The sequence below is a fragment of the Tursiops truncatus genome, chromosome 14 (genome assembly GCF_011762595.2).
Source record: "Tursiops truncatus isolate mTurTru1 chromosome 14, mTurTru1.mat.Y, whole genome shotgun sequence".
NCBI classification, from domain to species: Eukaryota; Metazoa; Chordata; class Mammalia; order Artiodactyla; family Delphinidae; genus Tursiops; species Tursiops truncatus.
Genome location: NC_047047.1, coordinates 54338821 through 54358136, shown reverse-complemented (window position 1 = coordinate 54358136; position 19316 = coordinate 54338821). Strand labels below are relative to the sequence as shown.

At 43.1% G+C, this 19316-nt stretch overlaps 1 long non-coding RNA gene across 4 annotated transcripts in view; it reads left to right on the top strand.

Annotated features, from left to right (window-relative positions):
* The window catches only part of LOC109551151 (uncharacterized), a 168746-nt gene that overhangs the window by 1615 nt on the left and 147815 nt on the right, over window positions 1-19316 (top strand). For all 4 annotated transcript variants that reach the window (XR_012325722.1, XR_012325721.1, XR_012325720.1 and 1 more), the window contains exon 2: window positions 1068-1129. This is a non-coding gene — a long non-coding RNA (uncharacterized lncRNA). The remainder of the gene's footprint in view (window positions 1-1067; window positions 1130-19316) is intronic.

Sequence of the window (19316 nt, the reverse complement as noted above, 5' to 3'; positions counted from 1 at the left end):
CGGAGGTAGTGGGTGGAAGGTGGAGCTCTTGTCTGTCTCCTCGGCTGCTAATCCCAGCCCCAGATTCCGAAAGGGGAGCCCCATGCCTCCTGAAATGTGAGAAAATCCTTCCACCTCACCCAACCTGGCTGCCAGTTCCTCGCTGAACCGGATCTTTTCGCTCACAGGCTCATCCTCAGCAGATGGTTGAGTGCTCCCCTTTAGAATTCTAGCCAGCCTGGAAGCAAACATCTATCCCCAACCCCCACCAAAAAAGTTTGCTTAATTTTTTTTAAAAAACAGGTTTATCGAGATATAATTTATATACCCTACAATTCACCCATTTAAAATGTACAATTCAACGAATTTTAGTACATTTACAGATATGTGCAACCATCACCACAGTCAATTTTAGAACATTTTCATCAACTCAATAGAAAATCCTGTATCCTTTAGCTATCACCTCACCCTACCCCTAAATAACCACTAATCTACTTTCTGTATCTACATTTACCTATTCTGGACTTTCATATGAATGGAATCATGTAATATGCGGTCTTTTGTGACTGGCTTCTTTCAGTTATCCTAATGTTTTCAAGATTCATCCACATCCTACCTTGTATTGGTGCTTCATTTCTTTTTTACGGCTGAATAATATTCCGTTATATGGATTCTTCCCAATTTTGAACAATGGAGAAAAGGTTGGCATTTTAAACACATTTGCTGAAAACTGCTTTTTATAAGGGAATTAATTTTAAAATGTACAAAGCATAAAAACAGTCACCCTTGCCAAGTGTATGTTTTTAACCTTAAGAGGTTATCACTGCAAGAACTGGTAAGATATTTCCAAGAGCTCAGCCAAGAGCTGAGCACGGAGCAGTTTCCTCACGTGGACAGAAATGCATGAATGAAAGGTCATTCTGCCCAACTCCCTATCCATGTTGGAGTCCCTTCTGCAAAACCCTAGCTCCTATTTGAAAAGTTCTAGCATCAAAATGTCATTTCTTCACAAGATGATGCATTCCACTTTCTGTCAACTCTCATGGTTAGAACATTCTTCCTCTTAAATATTGTTTCTGTCCCTATAGGTTATTGCTGGAATGGTGGTGGTTTGGGGAACTCTTTTTTGGTGAGACGGTCAAGTGGGAAGGTAAGAAGCTAAATTATCAATAGTTGCCCTTGCTCTATTTAATCTGGAAATCACCAGATAGATTATTAGTGGATTATAAACAAACAAATAGACCACTGGCAGATTTGTAGATCAATGTCTTAATGTGAGGTTGATAGGATTTTTAAAGGGTGTGATGGGTGATAAAGATCAAATCAGAAAATTATGGGAACATGCTATAAAAACCATAAAGTACTCCATATACAGGTGTAAGGAGGTGACATTCCTATCACCACAAAACTAGTGGATTAGGCCTATATGCAATGTATGGTGGCTTTAAGGAGGAAGACGGGTAAATATGAGGTGGATGAACCCAGAAGGTAGGTTGAAGTTATAGCTGAACAGCTGTAGACATCTAGCTGGAGACAAGCCTGACCTACCTACCCGTTGAAATCCGTTGAACTCTATTGAACTATGCACACAGGTTGACATTAGCTTTGTAAATGGCTTTGGATGGGCTTATTAAAACTGTGTGTGATACAAAGCTGGAAGGGAGTGCAAATTCAGTAGAATTTCGAGGAAGAGTGGAGCCAATCCAGGGACAAATATTTCTGACAAATGACAAGATGCAATTTGATGGAGATAACTGTAAGCCTGTGTTCAGTTCTGAGTTCAGTGTGGGGCGTGCCTGGCTTGACAGCTGTTTGCATATAAAGGATCTGGGCATTTCGGATATGCACAACCTCAGTTGTCCTGGCCGTGTGATTCAACTGTTAAGAATGTCAGCCAATTATTAATGCATTAATATATAATGCATTACATGGTGTGGCGTCAGAGATCACAAAACAACAGTCTGTGGAACAAATCCAGCCTACAGACAGGTTTTGTTTGGCTTTCTAGCACTGACTTGCAAGTGTTTAAATTTTTAAAAATCGTTTGCCTGCATATTGGGAGGTTTTACTGAAATGCCTAGATTTCAAGTTTCTAATGAAAAATTAGAAGACTTGGCCATCTCGGGCCCTTATTCCCACATGGCAACATTGGCTGCCCCCTTTGGATGGGCAGGTGATCTTTCGTTTGCCGTGGTCCTACCACTCTCCATTAATCCTCGCAGAGGTGGGTACCAGCTGCTTGCTTTGCTGTTTTCTTAACCCCTGACTCATTTCTCTCATTTGTGACCTACGTTGACTGTGTGGATCAAGGTAGGGAATACTCATGTTGAAGTCAGCCTGAGGGCTGTGATCTGGGTGAACACAGCCCATTTAAAATTCAACAAAACAAAACTCCAGTTCTTTGTTATGGAAAATTTCAAACATACCCAAAATAGAGAAAATAGTATATTTAACCACCCTGTATCCATCCATCACTACTTTCAAGAATTGTCAACGTTATTTCATCTATCTCGTTCCCACAACATTCTCCCCTACCCTAGCACTGTCACCAGAATATTTTAAAGGAAACCCCAGCTATGGTTTAATTTAACTTGTAAATACCTCAGTATGTATACCCAACAGGTAACCGCTTTTAAAAAGAGCATAACCATAGTACCATTAGTACACCTAACAAGAGTAATAATAGAAACTCTGCATCATCTAACACCTCGTCTGTGTTCAAATGTCCACACTTATCTCTGAAAGATATTTTTATGGTTGGTTGGTTTGAATCGAGATCCAAACAAGGTCCATACATTACATTCGATCAATGTATCTTTTAAATTTCTTACCAATTACCCACTCCCTTTTTTGATATTTATTGATCTATAGAATCTCCCACAGGATTTGGCTAATTCCATCCTCAAGGAATCCTTTCACAAGTTCTTCAGTCCCCCCTGACAATTAGATCTAGAAGCTTGGTAATATTAAGATGCAATTTTTTCTTTTTGCAAAAATAGATTGTAGGTGGTACTATATACTATTGTATCACAAGAGAGAAAGTACATAATGTCTGGTTGTTCCACTTTTACTGATGTTAATTTTACTGGTGATTTCAGATGTGGTCAGCCTGGTCCATCCATTACAAAATGCCACATCAGCCTCTAACCTAATGGTTTTAGCATCTGTTGATGCTCCTTGTCTAGATTTATTATTGTATTAAGGATTACTCAACAAGGGTTTTCTAATTCAATTATTCCTTCTGTATTTATAACTGTCATTCTTAAAAACCCCCTTTTTCCATCGACTTTTTGGTTTTCCTAAAGCACAATTCACATAGAAAAGACCAGGTAATATTCCTGGACTCTTTTCCTTTTTCTGCTAGTCTTTAGAATAATGAATTGATGCTCTAACAACTCCCAAAGGTGACCAATTAGTTTTTTTAAATTTTACAGCTTTTTTTTTTAAAGTATTTGACATACAATGAACTGCCTGAATGATGCTGAGTAGCTTTTCTAGTGCTTATTAGATATTCAGATATCTTCTTCGGTGAATTGTCCATTCAAATCTTTTGTCTGTCTTTTATTGGGTTGTTTGTCTTTTCATTATTGAGTTATAAGAGTTTTTGTCTATTCTAGATATAATTCCTATGTTGGAGATATGTTTTGTAAATAATTTCTCCCGGTTTGTGGTTTGAATTTTCATTTTCTTAACGGTGTCTGTTGAAAAGCAAACTTTTAAATTTTGATAAAGTTCAATTTATACAATTTTTTTCCATTATGGATGATACTTTTGGTGTTATATCTAAGAAATTTTTGCCTAACCCAATGTCACCAAGATTTTATTCTCTGTTTTAGCTCTTACATTTAGGAGTTAACTTTTGTATATGATGTGAGTTAGAGGTCTAAATTTTTCTTTTTTTGTATGTGGATATCCAATTCTGGCACCATTTGTTGAAAAGCCTATCCTTTCCTGATTGAATTGCCTTGACACGTTGTCAAAAATGAATTGACCTTAGCTGTGTTGGTCTTTTGTTGGACTCTCATTCTATTCTGTTGAGCTATATGTCAGTGTGGTGTTATGTGTGGATTACTATAATCATATAATTTGTATGAATCATGATTCAATTATATGATTATAGTAATCCACACATAATGCTATATATATATGTATATATATAAAAATAAACTTTAGGGTCAGTTTGCCAATTTCTATGAAAATATCCTGGGATTTTTACAAGAATTCTGTTGAAGGTATTGATCCACTTGAGGAGAATTGCCTCTTTAACAATATTGACTCTTCTGATGCTATAAGCAAGTTATACATGTCTCCACTTATTTAGGGCTTTAATTTCTTTAAGCAATGTTTTGTTGTTTTCAGTATTGAAATGTTGTATTATTTCTTCCTTAAATATTTGGCAGGATTCACTGGTGAAGCACTGTGGGCCTGCAGTTTTCTTTGTAGGAAGTTTTCTCTTTAAAACCCTCCAAACTGAATTTCTTTAATAGATTTGGGGGCTATGCAAGTTACCTATTTATTCTTGAGTGAGCTTTGGTACTTTGTGTCTTTCAAGAAATTTGTGTATTTCGTTAAAGTTATTGAATTTATTAGCATAAAGTTATTCATAATATTCCCTTCTTGTCTGTAGGATCTGTAGTGCTTTCCCCTCTAATTTCTGATATTGGTAATTTATGGTTCCCTCCCCACCCCGATCAGTCTCAGAAGATGTTTTCCACTTTTATTTATCTTTTCAAATATCTAGTTTTGGGTTTCATTGGTTTTTCTTTATTGTCTTCCTGCTTTTCATCTGATTCTGATGCACTGGAGAATGTATACTGTGCTGCTGCTGGACAGTGTGCTCTGTCAATGTCAATTATATCAAGTTGGTTTATAGGGCTCTTCAAGCCTTCTATACCGTTGATTTTTCTGCCTGCTTGTTCTGTCTGTCACTGAGAGAAGGGCATGAAAATAACCGACTGCAATGATAGGTTTTTCTATCTTTTAGTTCTATCTTTTCCTCCTTCATGTTGCTGGAAGCTCTGTTATTGGCTGTATACATGTTTAGGACTGTTATGTTCTCTTTTTTTAAAAAAAATTATTTTTATTGGGCTTCCCTGGTGGCGAAGTGGTTGAGAGTCCGCCTGCCGATGCAGGGGGCACAGGTTCGTGCCCCGGTCCGGGAAGATCCCACATGCCACAGAGCGGCTGGGCCTGTGAGCCATGGCCACTGAGCCTGCGCGTCCGTAGCCTGTGCTCCACAACGGGAGAGGCCACAACAGTGAGAGGCCCGCTTACTGAAAAAATAAAATTTTTATTTATTTATTTTTGGCTGTGTTGGGTCTTCGTTGCTGCGGGTGGGCTTTCTCTAGTTGCAGCGAGCAGGGGCCACTCTTTGTCGCGGTGCATGGCCTTCTCACTGCAGTAGCTTCTCTTGTTGCAGAGCACGGGCTCTAGGCATGCGGGCTTCAGTAGTTGTGGCACGTGGGCTCATTAGTTGTGGCTGGTGGCTTCTAGAGAGCAGGCTCAGTAGTTGTGGCACATGGGCTTAGTTGCTCCACGGCATGTGGGATCTTCCCAGACCAGGGCTTGAACCCGTGTCCCCTGCATTGGCAGGCAGATTCTTAACCACTGCGCCGCCAGGGAAGCCCCTTAACTGTTACATTCCTTTAAATACTCTGGTTAATGAGTTGATTCCTTCTATTTAAAACTTTCATTGCACCCTTCCCTCCATACCTAGTCTTTTCATTCATTTGCTCTTAGCCTTCTTTCCCTTTTTTCTTCTAAATTTATTTTTATCTTCTCCTGTCTATTTTTTTCTTCTTTTTAACATAAACTGTAAAACTGAATTCTCTTTAAGTGTTTCTATGCTCCTTGCTGTCTGGTGGGCCCCTTGGGAGCAGAGGCAGGCAGCTGGGGTGGAGTTCATGCTGGGGGCGAGCCTGGTGGGGTGAGGATCGTTCCCCTCTTCTGTTGGTTTCCTGCCTTTCCCCACAGAGTCCTTGACAACCCCTGACCTTAATGATCCAGATGCCCCTCTTACTTCCCATAACACTAAGCCATCCATGATGACTACAGTTGAAACTCCAAGGAATATGGATCCCAGAGAACAGCGGGCTGAAGACGGTTATATGACTTGCTTTCAGATATTCATGAAAGGAGTAGATATATTCAGTCTTGACCTAGAGGGAAGAACATGAACTTAGAACTACAGCCCACGGCGACTTCCCTGGTGGTCCAGTGGTTAAGACTCCATGCTCCCTATGCAGGGGGCCTGGGTTCCATTCCTGGTCAGGGAACTAGATCCTGCATGCCACAACGAAGACCTGGGGCAGCCAAATTAATAAATAAGTAAATATTAAAAAACAAACCAAAAAACCCCCAAAAAAACTATAGCCCATGGGCAATGATGACAAGGAAGCAAATTTACTTTTAAAATGATTAGCAGTGTTGAGAAATGGGATGGGTTGACTGGTGAAGGGGCGTGTTTCCCAACTTTAAAAGTGATTAAACTGAAGCTGTAATGTAGTAGAAGAGAATCTTGCATTGGTTGAGGGGTTGGTGAGGCTTCTTAGATCTCTTTTAATGCTACGATTCTTAGTTCTGTTTTCAGAAAAGAGACATTGTACCTTAGATTTTGTTATTATCTTCCCAGCTCCTATTTCCCCTTTCAGAGACGGGCATGTGACTCAAAACCTACCAGAGTCCTTCCATGGGATGTTTCTATCTTGAGCTATCTGGGAGGAGACTTTTTTTCTTTCTGTTTAGAAACATAAAGAATATAAATCCAGAGCTTCCTGCAGCTTTCAGATATCTTTCTAGTTGAGCTATTTGGCCTGGGAGAACAAAGGCTACATTTAATGCGAAGCAGGGAGATAAAGAGGTCGGCAAGTGTTTGAGTCTCTGATTCTAAACGACTAGCTTCATCAGTTCTCTTTCTGTGGTTTGAATGTTCAAGCTAAAAAAATGCCCCTTTGGGGCTTCCCTGGTGGCGCAGTGGTTAAAAATCCGCCTGCCAATGCAGGGGACACGGGTTCAAGCCGGGTTCAAGCCCTGGTACAGGAAGATCCCACACACTGTGCAGCAACTAAGCTCGTTCGCCACAACTACTGAGCCTGCGCTCTAGAGCCCACGAGCCACAACTACTGAGCCCATGAGCCACAACTACTGAGCCCGCAAGCCACAACTACTGAAGCCCGTGTGCCTAGAGACTGTGCTCTGCAACAAGAGAAACCACCGCAATGAGAAGTTGCAGGTGCACTGCAACAAAGAGTAGCCCCTGCTTGCTGCAACTCCCGCGCACAACAACGAAGACCCAATGCAGCCAAAAATAAATAAATAAAATAAATAAATTTATATATTAAAAAAAGTGCCCCTTTGCATTTGGCCAGTTAAGGGTTTCTCACTTGTAACCAAAAGGGGTCTCGACTTGTGCAACTGTTATTGTACAAAATATCATTTTACATCGATGACTGATTTTTCAAATTTCTTAATGAGTATTCCTTTAAGAAGGAAAAGGCAGTATCCAATCACTTAAACAGGCCTGGGGATAAAGTTAATAGATACTTCTCCATGCCTTTGTACAAAGCCCAGCCCTCCCCATCAGCACACTTGCCATCTCCACTTGAGTGACTCATCCAAAGCACAACACTTGATTTTTTTCCCCCTCCCAAACCTGCTTCTCCCCTCGTCTTTCCCATCCCACAAATGGTCCTTTCGTCCATTCACCTGGATTCTAAGTGAAAAGCTTAGGTGGCAGCTTTTATGGTCCCCTTTTGCTCCCCCCTAGATCTAATCCATCAAGTCCCGAGTCTCCCTCCAGTATGTATCCTGGACCCTGCCCTTCCCTCCATCCACAGTTTCTGTCATCTCCTGCTTGGACTCTGCAGGAGCCTCTGAACTGACTCCCTGTCTCCACTTCTCATCGCTCTCTTGTCTCTTCTTCACACAGAAGCCCAAATGGGCCTTTAATAACACAAATCAGATCCTGTCATTTCCTTGCTTAAAACCACTGACAGCTTTCCATTGCATACAGAATAAAATGCACAGGCCTGCAGTGGTGTCTGCACCAGCCCCTGCCCGCCTCTCCAACCTCAGCTCCTGTCACTCTACCCCTGCTTACTATGCTCCAGCCACCCTAGTCTTTCTATTCCTTGTTTCTGCCTCAGGCCCTTTGTAACAGCCATTCCTTCTCCTGGAACATCTTTGCCCAAATCTTAGGGGGCTGGCTCCTTAATTTTCAGGGCTCAGTCCGATATCACCTCCTCAGGGGTGCCTTTGGATATACTATAGTAGTATTTAGTACTATCAAAAATTACTGGTTAGATAGCCTCATCCACCAGAGGGCAGACAGCAGAAGCAAGAAGAACTACAATCCTGCAGCCTGTGGAACAAAAACCACATTCACAGAAAGATAGACAAGATGAAAAGGCGGAAGGCTATGTACCAGATGAAGGAAAAAGATAAAACCCCAGAACAACAACTAAATGAAGTGGAGATAGGCAACCTTCCAGAAAAAGAATTCAGAATAATGATAGTCAAGATGATCCAGGACCTCGGAAAAAGAATGGAGGCAAAGATTGAGAAGATGCAAGAAATGTTTAACAAAGACCTAGAAGAATTAAAGAACAAACAAACAGAGATGAACAATATAATAACTGAAATGAAAACTACACTAGAAGGAATCAATAGCACAATAACTGAGGCAGAAGAACGGATAAGTGACCTGGAAGACAGAATGGTAGAATTCACTGCTGCAGAGCAGAATAAAGAAGAAAATATGAAAAGAAATGAAGACAGCCTAAGAGACCTCTGGGACAACATTAAACGCAACAACATTCGCATTATAGGGGTCCCAGAAGGAGAAGAGAGAGAGAAAGGACCCGAGAAAATATTTCAAGAGATTATAGTCGAAAACTTCCCTAACATGGGAAAGAAAATAGCCACTCAAGTCCAGGAAGCACAGAGAGTCCCATACAGGATAAACCCAAGGAGAAACGTGACGAGACACATAGTAATCAAACTTGCAAAAATAAAGACAAGAAAAATTATTGAAAGCAGCAAGAGAAAAATGACAAAGAACATACAAGGGAACTCCTATTAACAGCTGATTTCTCAGCAGAAACTCTACAAGCCAGAAGGGAGTGGCATGATATACTTAAAGTGATGAAAGGGAAGAACCTACAACCAAGGTTTACTCTACCCGGCAAGGATCTCATTTAGGTTCGATGGAGAAATCAAAAGCTTTACAGACAAGCAAAAGCTAAGAGAATTCAGCACCACCAAACCGGCTCTACAACAAATGCAAAAGGAACTTCTCTAAGTGGGAAACACAAGAGAAAAAAAGGACTAACAAAAACAAACCCAAAACAATTAAAAAATGGTCATAGGAATATACATATTGATAATTACCTTAAAGGTGAATGGATTAAATGCTCCAACCAAAAGACACAGGCTTGCTGAATGGATACAAAAACAAGACCCGTCTATGTGCTGTCTACAAGAGACCCACTTCAGACCTAGGGACACATACAGATTGAAAGTGAGGGGATGGAAAAAGATATTCCATGCAAATGGAAATCAAAAGAAAGTGGGAGTAGCAATACTCATATCAGTTAAAATAGACTTTAAAATAAAGAATGTTAGGGCTTCCCTGGTGGTGCAGGGGTTGAGAGTCCACCTGCCGATGCAGGGGACACGGGTTCGTGCCCCGGTCTGGGAAGATCCCACATGCCGCGGAGTGGCTGGGCTCGTGAGCCATGGCCGCTGAGCCTGCGCATCCAGAGCCTGTGCTCTGCAATGGGAGAGGCCACAACAGTGAGAGGCCCACGTACTGCAAAAAAAAAATAAAAATAAAGAATGTTACAAGAGACAAGGAAGGACACTACATAATGATCAAGGGATCAATCCAAGAAGAATATACAACAATTATAAATATATATGCACCCAACATAGGAGCACCTCAATACATAAGGCAACTGCTAACAGCTATAAAAGAGGAAATTGACAGTAACACAATAATGCTGGGGGACTTTAACACCTCACTTACACCAATGGACAGATCATCCAAAATGAAAATAAATAAGGAAACAGAAGCTTTAAATGACACAATAGACCAGATAGATTTAATTGATATTTATAGGACATTCCATCCAAAAACAGCAGATTACACTTTCTTCTCAAGTGCACACGGAACATCCTCCAGGATAGATCACATCTTGGGTCACAAATCAAGCCACAGTAAATTTAAGAAAATTGAAATCATATCAAACATCTTTTCTGACCACAACACTATGAGATTAGAAATCAATTACAGGGAAAAAAACGTAAAAAACACAAACACATGGAGGCTAAACAATACGTTACTAAATAACCAGAGATCACTGAAGAAATCAAAGAGGAAATCAAAAAATACCTAGAGAAAAATGACAGTGAAAACACAACGATCCAAAACCTATGGGATACAGCAAAAGCAGTTCTAAGAGGGAAGTTTATAGCTATACAAGCCTACCTCAAGAAACAAGGAAAATCTCAAATAAACAATCTAACCTTACACCTAAGGGACTAAAGAAAGAAGGAAAAACAAAACCCGAAGTTCGCAGAAGGAAAGAAATCATAAAGATCAGAGCAGAAATAAATGAAATAGAAACAAAGAACACAATAGCAAAGATCAATAAAACTAAAAGCTGGTTCTTTGAGAAGATAAACAAAATTGATAAACCATTAGCCAGACTCATCAAACAAAAGAGGGAGAGGACTCAAATCAATAAAATTAGAAATGAAAAAGGAGAAGATACAACAGACACCGCAGAAATACAAAGCATCCTAAGAGACTACTGCAAGCAACTCTATGCCAATAAAATGGACAACCTGGAAGAAATGGACTAATTCCTAGAAAGGTATAACCTTCTAAGACTGAACCAGGAAGAAATAGAAAATATGAACAGACCAATCACAAGTAATGAAATTGAAATTGTGATTAAAAATCTTCCAACAAACAAAAGTCCAGGACCAGATGGCTTCACAGGTGAATTCTATCAAAGATTTAGAGAAGAGATAACACTCATCCTTCTCAAACTCTTCCAAAAAATTGTGGAGGAAGGAACACTCCCAAACTCATTCTATGAGGCCACCATCACCCTGATACCAAAACCACACAAAGATACTACAAAAAAAGAAAATTACAGACCAATATCACTGATGAATATAGATGCAAAAATCCTCAACAAAATACTAGCAAACAGAATCCAACAGCACATTAAAAGGATCATACACCATGATCAAGTGGGATTTATTGCAGGGATGCAAGAATTCTTCAATATATGTAAATCAATCAATGTGATAAACCATATTAACAAATTGAAGAATAAAAACCATATGATCATCTCAATAGATGCAGAAAAAGCTTATGACAAAATTTAACACCGATTTATGATAAAAACTCTCCAGAAGGTGGGCATAGAGAGAACCCACCTCAACATAATAAAGGCCATATACGACAAGCCCACAGCAAGCATCATTCTCAATGGTGAAAAACTGAAACCATTTCCTCTAAGGTCAGGAACAAGACAAGGATGTCCACTCTCACCACTATCATTCAACATAGTTTTGGGAGTCCTAGCCACGGCAATCAGAGAAGAAAAAGAAGTAAAAGGAATACAAATTGGAAAAGAAGAAGTAAAACTGTCACTGTTTGCAGATGACGTGATACTATACATAGAGAATCCTAAAGATGCCACCAGAAAACTACTAGAGCTAATCAATGAGTTTGGTAAAGTTGCAGGATACAAAATTAATGCACAGAAATCTCTTGCATTCCTATACACTAATGATGAAAAATCTGAAAGAGAAATTAAGGAAACACTCTCATTTACCATTGCAACAAGAAGAATAAAATACCTAGGAATAAACCTACCTAGGGAGACAAAAGACCTGTATGCAGAAAACTATAAGACACTGATGAAAGAAATTAAAGATGATACCAAAAGATGGAGAGATATACCATGTTCTTGGATTGGAAGAATCAATATTGTGAAAATGACTCTACTACCCAAAGCAATCTACTGATTCAATGCAATCTCTATCAGATTACCAGTGGCATTTTTTATGGAACTAGAGCAAAAAATCTTAAAATTTGTATGGAGACACAAAAGACCCCGAATAGCCAAAGCAGTCTTGAGGGAAAAAAACGGAGCTGGAGGAATCAGACTCCCTGACTTCAGACACTTACTACAAAGCTACAATAATCAAGACAATATGGTAGTGGCACAAAAACAGAAACATAGATCAATGGAACAAGATAGAAAGCCCAGAGATAAACCCACGCACCTATGGTCAACTAATCCATGACAAAGGAGGCAAGGATATACAATGGAGAAAAGACAGTCTCTTCAATAAGTGGTGCTGGGAAAACTGAACAGCTACATGTAGAAGATTGAAATTAGAACACTCCCTAAAACCATACACAAAAATAAACTCAAAATGGATTAGAGACCTAAATGTAAGACCAGACACTATAAAACTCTTAGAGGAAAACATAGGAAGAACACTCTTTGACATAAATCACAGCAAGATGGTTTTTTTTTTTTAGCAAGATCTTTTTTGATCCACCTCCTAGAGTAATGGAAATAAAAACAAAAATAAACAAATGGGACCTAATGAAACTTCAAAGCTTTTGCACAGCAAAGGAAACCATCAACAAGATGAAAAGACAACCCTCAGAATGGGAGAAAATATTTGCAAACGAATCAACGGACAAAGGATTAATCTCCAAAATATATAAACAGCTCATGCAGCTCAATATTAAAAAACAAATAACCCAATCCAAAGATGGGCAGAAGACCTAAATAGACATTTCTCCAAAGAAGACATACAGATGGACAAGAAGCACATGAAAAGCTGCTGAACATCACTAATCATTAGAGAAATGCAAATCAAAACTACAATGAGGTATCACCTCACACCAGTTAGAATGGGCATCATCAGAAAATCTACAAACAACAAACGCTGGAGAGGGTGTGGAGAAAGGGGAACCCTCTTGCACTGTTGGTGGGCATGGAAATTGATACAGCCACTATGGAGAGCAGTATGGAGATTCCTTAAAAAACTAAAAATAGAATTACCATATGATCCACCAATCCCACTACTGGGCATATACGCAGAGAAAACTATAATTCAAAAAGACACATGCACCCCAATGTTCATTGCACTATTTACAATAGCCAGGACGTGGAAACAACCTAAATGTCCATCGGACAGATGAATGGATAAAGAAGATGTGGTACATATATACAACGGAATATTACTCAGCCATAAAAAGGAACGAAACTGGGTCATTTGTAGAGACCTGGATGGATCTAGAGACTGTCATACAGAGTGAAGTAAGTCAGAAAGAGAAAAACAAATATCGTATATTAACGCATATACGTGGAACATAGAAAAATGGTACAGATGAACTGGTTTGCAGGGCAGAAATTGAGACACAGATGTAGAGAACAAACATATGGACACCAAGCGGGGAAAGCGGCGGGGGGTGGGGATGGTGGTGTGATGAACTGGGCGATTGGGATTGACATGTATACACTGATGTGTATAAAACTGATGACTAATAAGGACCTGCTGTATAAAAAATAATTAAATTAAATTAAAAAATTAAAAAAAATTACTGTGTTATGTAAGTGGCAGTTGCTTATCTCCCACCATTAGAATATTAGTTCCTCCTGTGCTGAGCTAATAGGCACTCAACAAATAATGAATGAATGAGTGCAAGATAATAGAGGAGCAACACATGGGTGCAAACGCTGAAGCTGAATGGAGAACGTGGGCCTCGTTGCTGCTGGTTTACTTTGCAGATTCAGGTCTGGAGCCTGGTTTTTACAAAGTTCTCTGGAGTCTTTCCAAGGTGGGTGCCGTGCCTCAGGTGGCTTCCCATCTAGTTGAAGAGTAGTGTTCCCCCCAGAAGCTGAAGAGAAAGCACAGAGAGTAGGGACAGTGACTTGGTGTTTATAATAACCTGGGGAATGTTACAACGCAGATTCCTGGGCTACAGCCTGCAATTCTGTGAAGCCCTAGAACCAGACTGTGTGGAAAGATAAGGACTAGGTGACCAATGCATCCAAGCTGGCCTGGGACACCCCAGTTTTAGCACCAAAGGTCTCTTACTTCCTGAAAATCCCTCATTCCCTGGCAAATGAGGTGGGTTGGTCACCCTCAACTGAAGGTGTTCAGAGAGGCAAATAGCAGTTGGTGGAGTAGCTTGGAATGGCTTTTTGGAGGAGCTGAGATAGAAACATTTCCCATCCTAGACTTTGGGTGTTGGCTATCTCTTCGGCCCTGCCTTTGGGTAAGTCTAGGTTTCCCAAGCACCGAGCCCAGACAGAAGGGAAAGGAAACCCTTATTTCTTGAACACTTGCAATGAGCCAGTGGCTGCTGTAGGACCTTTATTACCTGATCTATTCCTCAGCAGCCTTTTTATTGCTCCCATTTTAGAGGCAGGGCACTGAGGCTCATGAGGTTATGTAATTGCCTGAGCTCAGACATACACCAACCAGAGGAGATGGGAGTGATCCACTCCACCTGACACAGAAGCCCAGGCCCTTTCTGTGTGTTTTGCTATGTGTATGGGGCTGTGTGTGTCAGAGATGTGGCTGGGACCTCAGCTTGACGGTCATCCATCAGCCCTCAGGATGGGGCTCTCCTGGGATCTAGGGAAGACCCGCAGTGACTAGACAGTGAAATAGTTAAGGAAGAGGCATCCAGGAGGTGTCTCTGTCTTTGGGCAGGCTCCGGCCTAGCTGCACAGATGGCTCTGTACACCAGGTGGCGCTGTGGCTCTGCCGTAGGGGACTCCCCCTAGGAGTGGAGCCCAAGCAGGGCAGCCACAAGACCAGCCACAGGACCAGCCGCAGGTCCAGCCACTGAGCCTTGTTTTATCTGCAGCCTGCAGGGCAACCTAGGGCCTGTCCAGAGCTTTCTGCCCTTCCCAGACTCTAGCAGGCCAAGAAGAGAGAGGGGAGAGAGGGACAGGAGGTCTGGAGAGGAGGAGGCTTGGGCCAATGCAGAGTCTTGGCAGTGAGGGTGACGGTTGAGTGCCGCTGTCAGGAGGAGGGGCAGGGACTTCTGTCCCGGGACTAATGGGACTCTGGCACAAATCATCTCCCAGTGTGCAGGAAACACATAGGGAAAAGTGGACTTGCTCCCTCATGGTGGGTGCAGGTTTGGGGCTTGGACAGAGAAGAGGTGCTTTTCCTATCCTATAGGCTGTTTTGTCCAGTGAAGGTCTGGGCTTGTGGGGAGGGATGGCCCCCAGTCATCTGCCTGTCAACCTCGTGCTGTAGCCAGGGCACAGAAAAGGTCCCCATCCGCTCTCTGGCTGTGCCTGCCATTTGGGAAAATGACTCCTAGGATGCTGGCCCTTGGGAGCCGGATCTCTTATCACCTGTTTCCTATATAAGGACTCATCCAGGGCTCTACCCCAGGGCTCAGGCCTTTTCGAGATTGTCATCAAAAAACAACATCACCGCGACAAACTTTTAACTCTTTTATATATATATATATATATATATATATATATATATATATATATAAATTTATTTATTTATTTATTGGCCGAGTTGGGTCTTTGTTGCTGCACGTGGGGTTTCTCCAGTTGTGGCGAGCGGGGGTTACTCTTTGTTGCGGTGTGTGGGCTTCTCATTGTAGTAGCTTCTCTTGTTGCGGAGCACGGCCTCTAGGCTTGTAGGCTTCAGTAATTGTGGCTCGTGGGCTCTACAGCGCAGGCTCAGTAGTCGTGGTGCATGGGCTTAGTTGCTACGCGGCATGTGGGATCTTTCCGGACCAGGGCTTGAACCCGTGTCCCCTGCACTGGCAGGCGGATTCTCAACCACTGCACCACCAGGGAAGCACCCGATTTTTAAAAATAAATTTATTTATTTTAGGCTGCGTTGGGTCTTCATTGCTGCGTGCAGGCTCTCTAGTTGTGGCGAGTGGGAGCTACTCTTCGTTGCAGTGCGTGGGCTTCTCATTGGAGTGGCTTCTCTTGCTGCGGAGCTCAGGTTCTAGGCTTGTAGGCTTCAGTAGTTGTGGCACACAAGCTGAGTAGTCGTGGCTTGCAGGCTCAGTAGTTGTGGCGCACGGGCTTAGTTGCTCCGCGGCATGTGGGATCTTCCCGGACCAGGGATCGAACCCATGTTCCCTGCACTGGCAGGCGGATTCTTAACCACTGCGCCACCAGGGAAGCCCCTTAACTCTTCCTTAACGCCCACACCAGTGCCAGAAAGCCATGATTTGCTATGTATCAGCTGCTTAGCAGTGGGCTTGGCCTGCAGGGTTGATTTCAAAACCTAAAATAATGTCCGACCTCGATGGCTGCAGCTTTCCTCCTGCTCCTTAATGCTTCCCCGAGTGGGCGGTGGCCTGTCAGGCCCTCCTCAGCCACTCAGCACGCGTGAGTCAAGCAAAGCCCATCTGAGGGCAGGTTGTGAGGGTGGGGAAAGAGAGGGAGGGAGGGTGCAGGGGGGCTTTGGGAAAGAGGGGTGCCTGGAAGCGGGACAGGGGAGCAGAAAGCAGAGGGTGGGGCTGCTAGAGACAAACTTGGTCACTTTCACAGTTCTGCCTTGCCCTGCTGTCTGGGCTGAGGGCTGGGGCAGAAGTGCCCTTAGGAATTTTTTTTTTTGGCCATGCTGCACAGCTTGTGGGATTTTAGTTCCCTGACCAGGGATTGAACCCAGGCCCTGGCAGTGAAAGCAAAAAGTCCTAACCACTGGACCGCCAGGGAATTCCCAGGAATTTTTTTTAATATTAAATTTTCATTCATCAACTGTTCACATAGACTCAATTAAAGTATTTTGTCTGATTTATCTTTAAAATGCCATCTGTTTCTTTTTTAGTCAGTAGGTAATACACTCAAAGTTTCAAAATTCAAAGAGTTCAAAGTAAGTAAACTTTTCCTTTAATATATAAAAGCACAACCTAATGTTCCCAACAAAAACCAGCAAGGACACCAAAAGATGTAGGTGGAAGAAACATGTTAAGGGTATAGAAAACTTCCTCTGAGGCCTTTTATTTTGAGTTGTTTTTGATGTACAGAAGTTCCAACGTTTTAAGCCATGTCTTTCCCTGTACGAGTTCTTCTTTGCCTGGAAAGTCATTGCCTATCCTGAGATCAGTTCAATAGTCTTTTTCTTCAATTGTGTTTTCATGGCTTCACAATTTGCCCCCTAAGCCACCTCAGAGAAGTTTCTATTCGTGCTGTGGTTTTGAGATGGAAGGCTGGTGTGGCTACCTGAGGGTGGTGCCTTTGAAGGCCATTGGGGCTCAGACTCCAGCCCTGGCTCTGAACCGTACACCCTCTCCCCACTTGGCAGTTACTCACAGCAGGACAAGGCTGAGAGGGGCTAGCGTCCTTCTTGCTGGAAAAGAGGGCCTGGGGAAACCGACTCTGCCGTGGGGACCTGGGACGTGGTAGGGCCAACTCTGTTCAACGTCTGGGTGCCTTTGTCAGCTGGTCTGAGGTGCAAGTCAGCTGGTGCCTTTGTCAGCTGGTGCCTTTGTCAGCTGGTGCCTTTGTCAGCTGGTCTGAGGTGCCTAGGGAGGCCAAGTGTGGGCAATTCTGGTGGACAGCCTGTGACTTGGGGAGTCCTGCCCACCAGCCACAGGGCAGAGCTGGGATCCAGATCCTAGAGAATGGGGAACCAGGGAGGCCATAAGACTGAGAACTCTGAACAGGACCATGCAGGTGGGATGGGCCCTCTGAGATATGGAGGAACCCAATTAATCAGGACAGGCGTTGGTCCCGGCAGCCAGCCTGCTCTGTGGCATTTCAGAAGATGGTACCAGAGCAGCTGAAATGATCTGTGTGCTAATGTGTGTGTGCATCCTTAGAAAACGTATCAATGTGAACATATATCAGGCCCTGAGCTACTACAGGGTCGTTATTACTGCCTGGTGCCTTAGTCCCAGCAGGAGGATGTAGATGCCCCCCTTCCCTCACACTATCTCCCTGGATGTTGGGGGTGACCCTAAGGGGGCCCCTCTCGTTTCCCAGGACACCCTAGTCTGACCACTGAGTTGGGGACTCAGTTCTTGGCCAGGAGGCTTGAGATTAAATGTTGCCTTCAAGCCATCCTCAGTCATGTGATGTCAGAGAACATTCTGCTCTTTCTTGAGTATCAGTTTACTCATCCATAAAATGGGACGAATGATATTGCTCCAACCAGCAAACCCGATGACCAAATGGAGGAATAGGTGAGACAGTGTTCTGGAAAAAGGAAAACGAATCATTCGAGGTCAGGATTCTGAGGTGGTCCACCCTGGGCCAGTGGAACATGGTTCCCCAGCTGGGCTGTCTCTCCCCGGGACTCCAGTAGGTGGCAGCATCGCCATCTGCGTGGGCTGCTCTCCACCCCCGCCCCTCCTCCCAGACACCTTGGACCTCACTCAATTCACACCCCGCATTCCCACCTCCCAGGGGAAGGAGGAGGGATCGGAAAGGCCTCTGAGACAGCGGCCAGGGCTAGGAGCCCAAATGCCTGGACGGGAAGGGCCTGGAAAGAGAATTAAAACCTTGTTCTTTCCCTCAAAAAGGCACAGATAGGGCAGGGGGAAGGGACCCGTTGTGTGTGAGCCCAAGAAGGTTGATGTGAGCGCTTGGGCGGGAGGGATGCCTCTGCCAGGACCTGTCCCACACCACCTGGAGGAGGCCAGGACTTGTCCTCTGCCAGGATCGTTGTCTTTAGTTGGACAGGCCAGCTGGAACTTCAGTGGGGGCAGGGCAGAGTCGTCTATTTTTGTGTGTGCAGTAGGGTTGAAAATTTCACTCACACTTCATCTGTGCAAAATAAAAAGTAATTTCTTTATTATGTAACTAATCTGGCCTTTTCCCCAAGCCCTATCTGATGAGTAGTGAGAAAAACAATGAAATGTTCAACTTGATTTAAACGTCAGGGCACCCAACAGTTTAGCCTGTCCTGTTAAGTGATGTTTGTTTCTCTTAGAGAAGAGTGTTCAGTTTTCAGATTGCCTTCCTAAGCTCCTCCCACGAAGATGAGGTCGAGGTGTGTGGATGGACAAGGGCAGCTTATGTGACATCTGGTAGGAGCGAGGTGTTGGGATCCTGTGGTGTGGCGTCCTCTGGTTTCCCGGCAAGGTCCCTTCTGCCTGCTGGCCAGGGATTGTACTTGAAGCTGAGTTTGTAACTCGTGGTCTGGTCCCTCCTGGTCTGGCCAGAGCCCCTGTGGTGCCCCCAGCTGCCCAGCCCACTGGATTCTCCTGGTTAAACTCCCACAGGGCCTCCCACTGACCCAGCAGTGCCCCCTCCCTTCCTGTGGCATCTCCTTGTTGTGCAGCCATGACCCTGGCCACA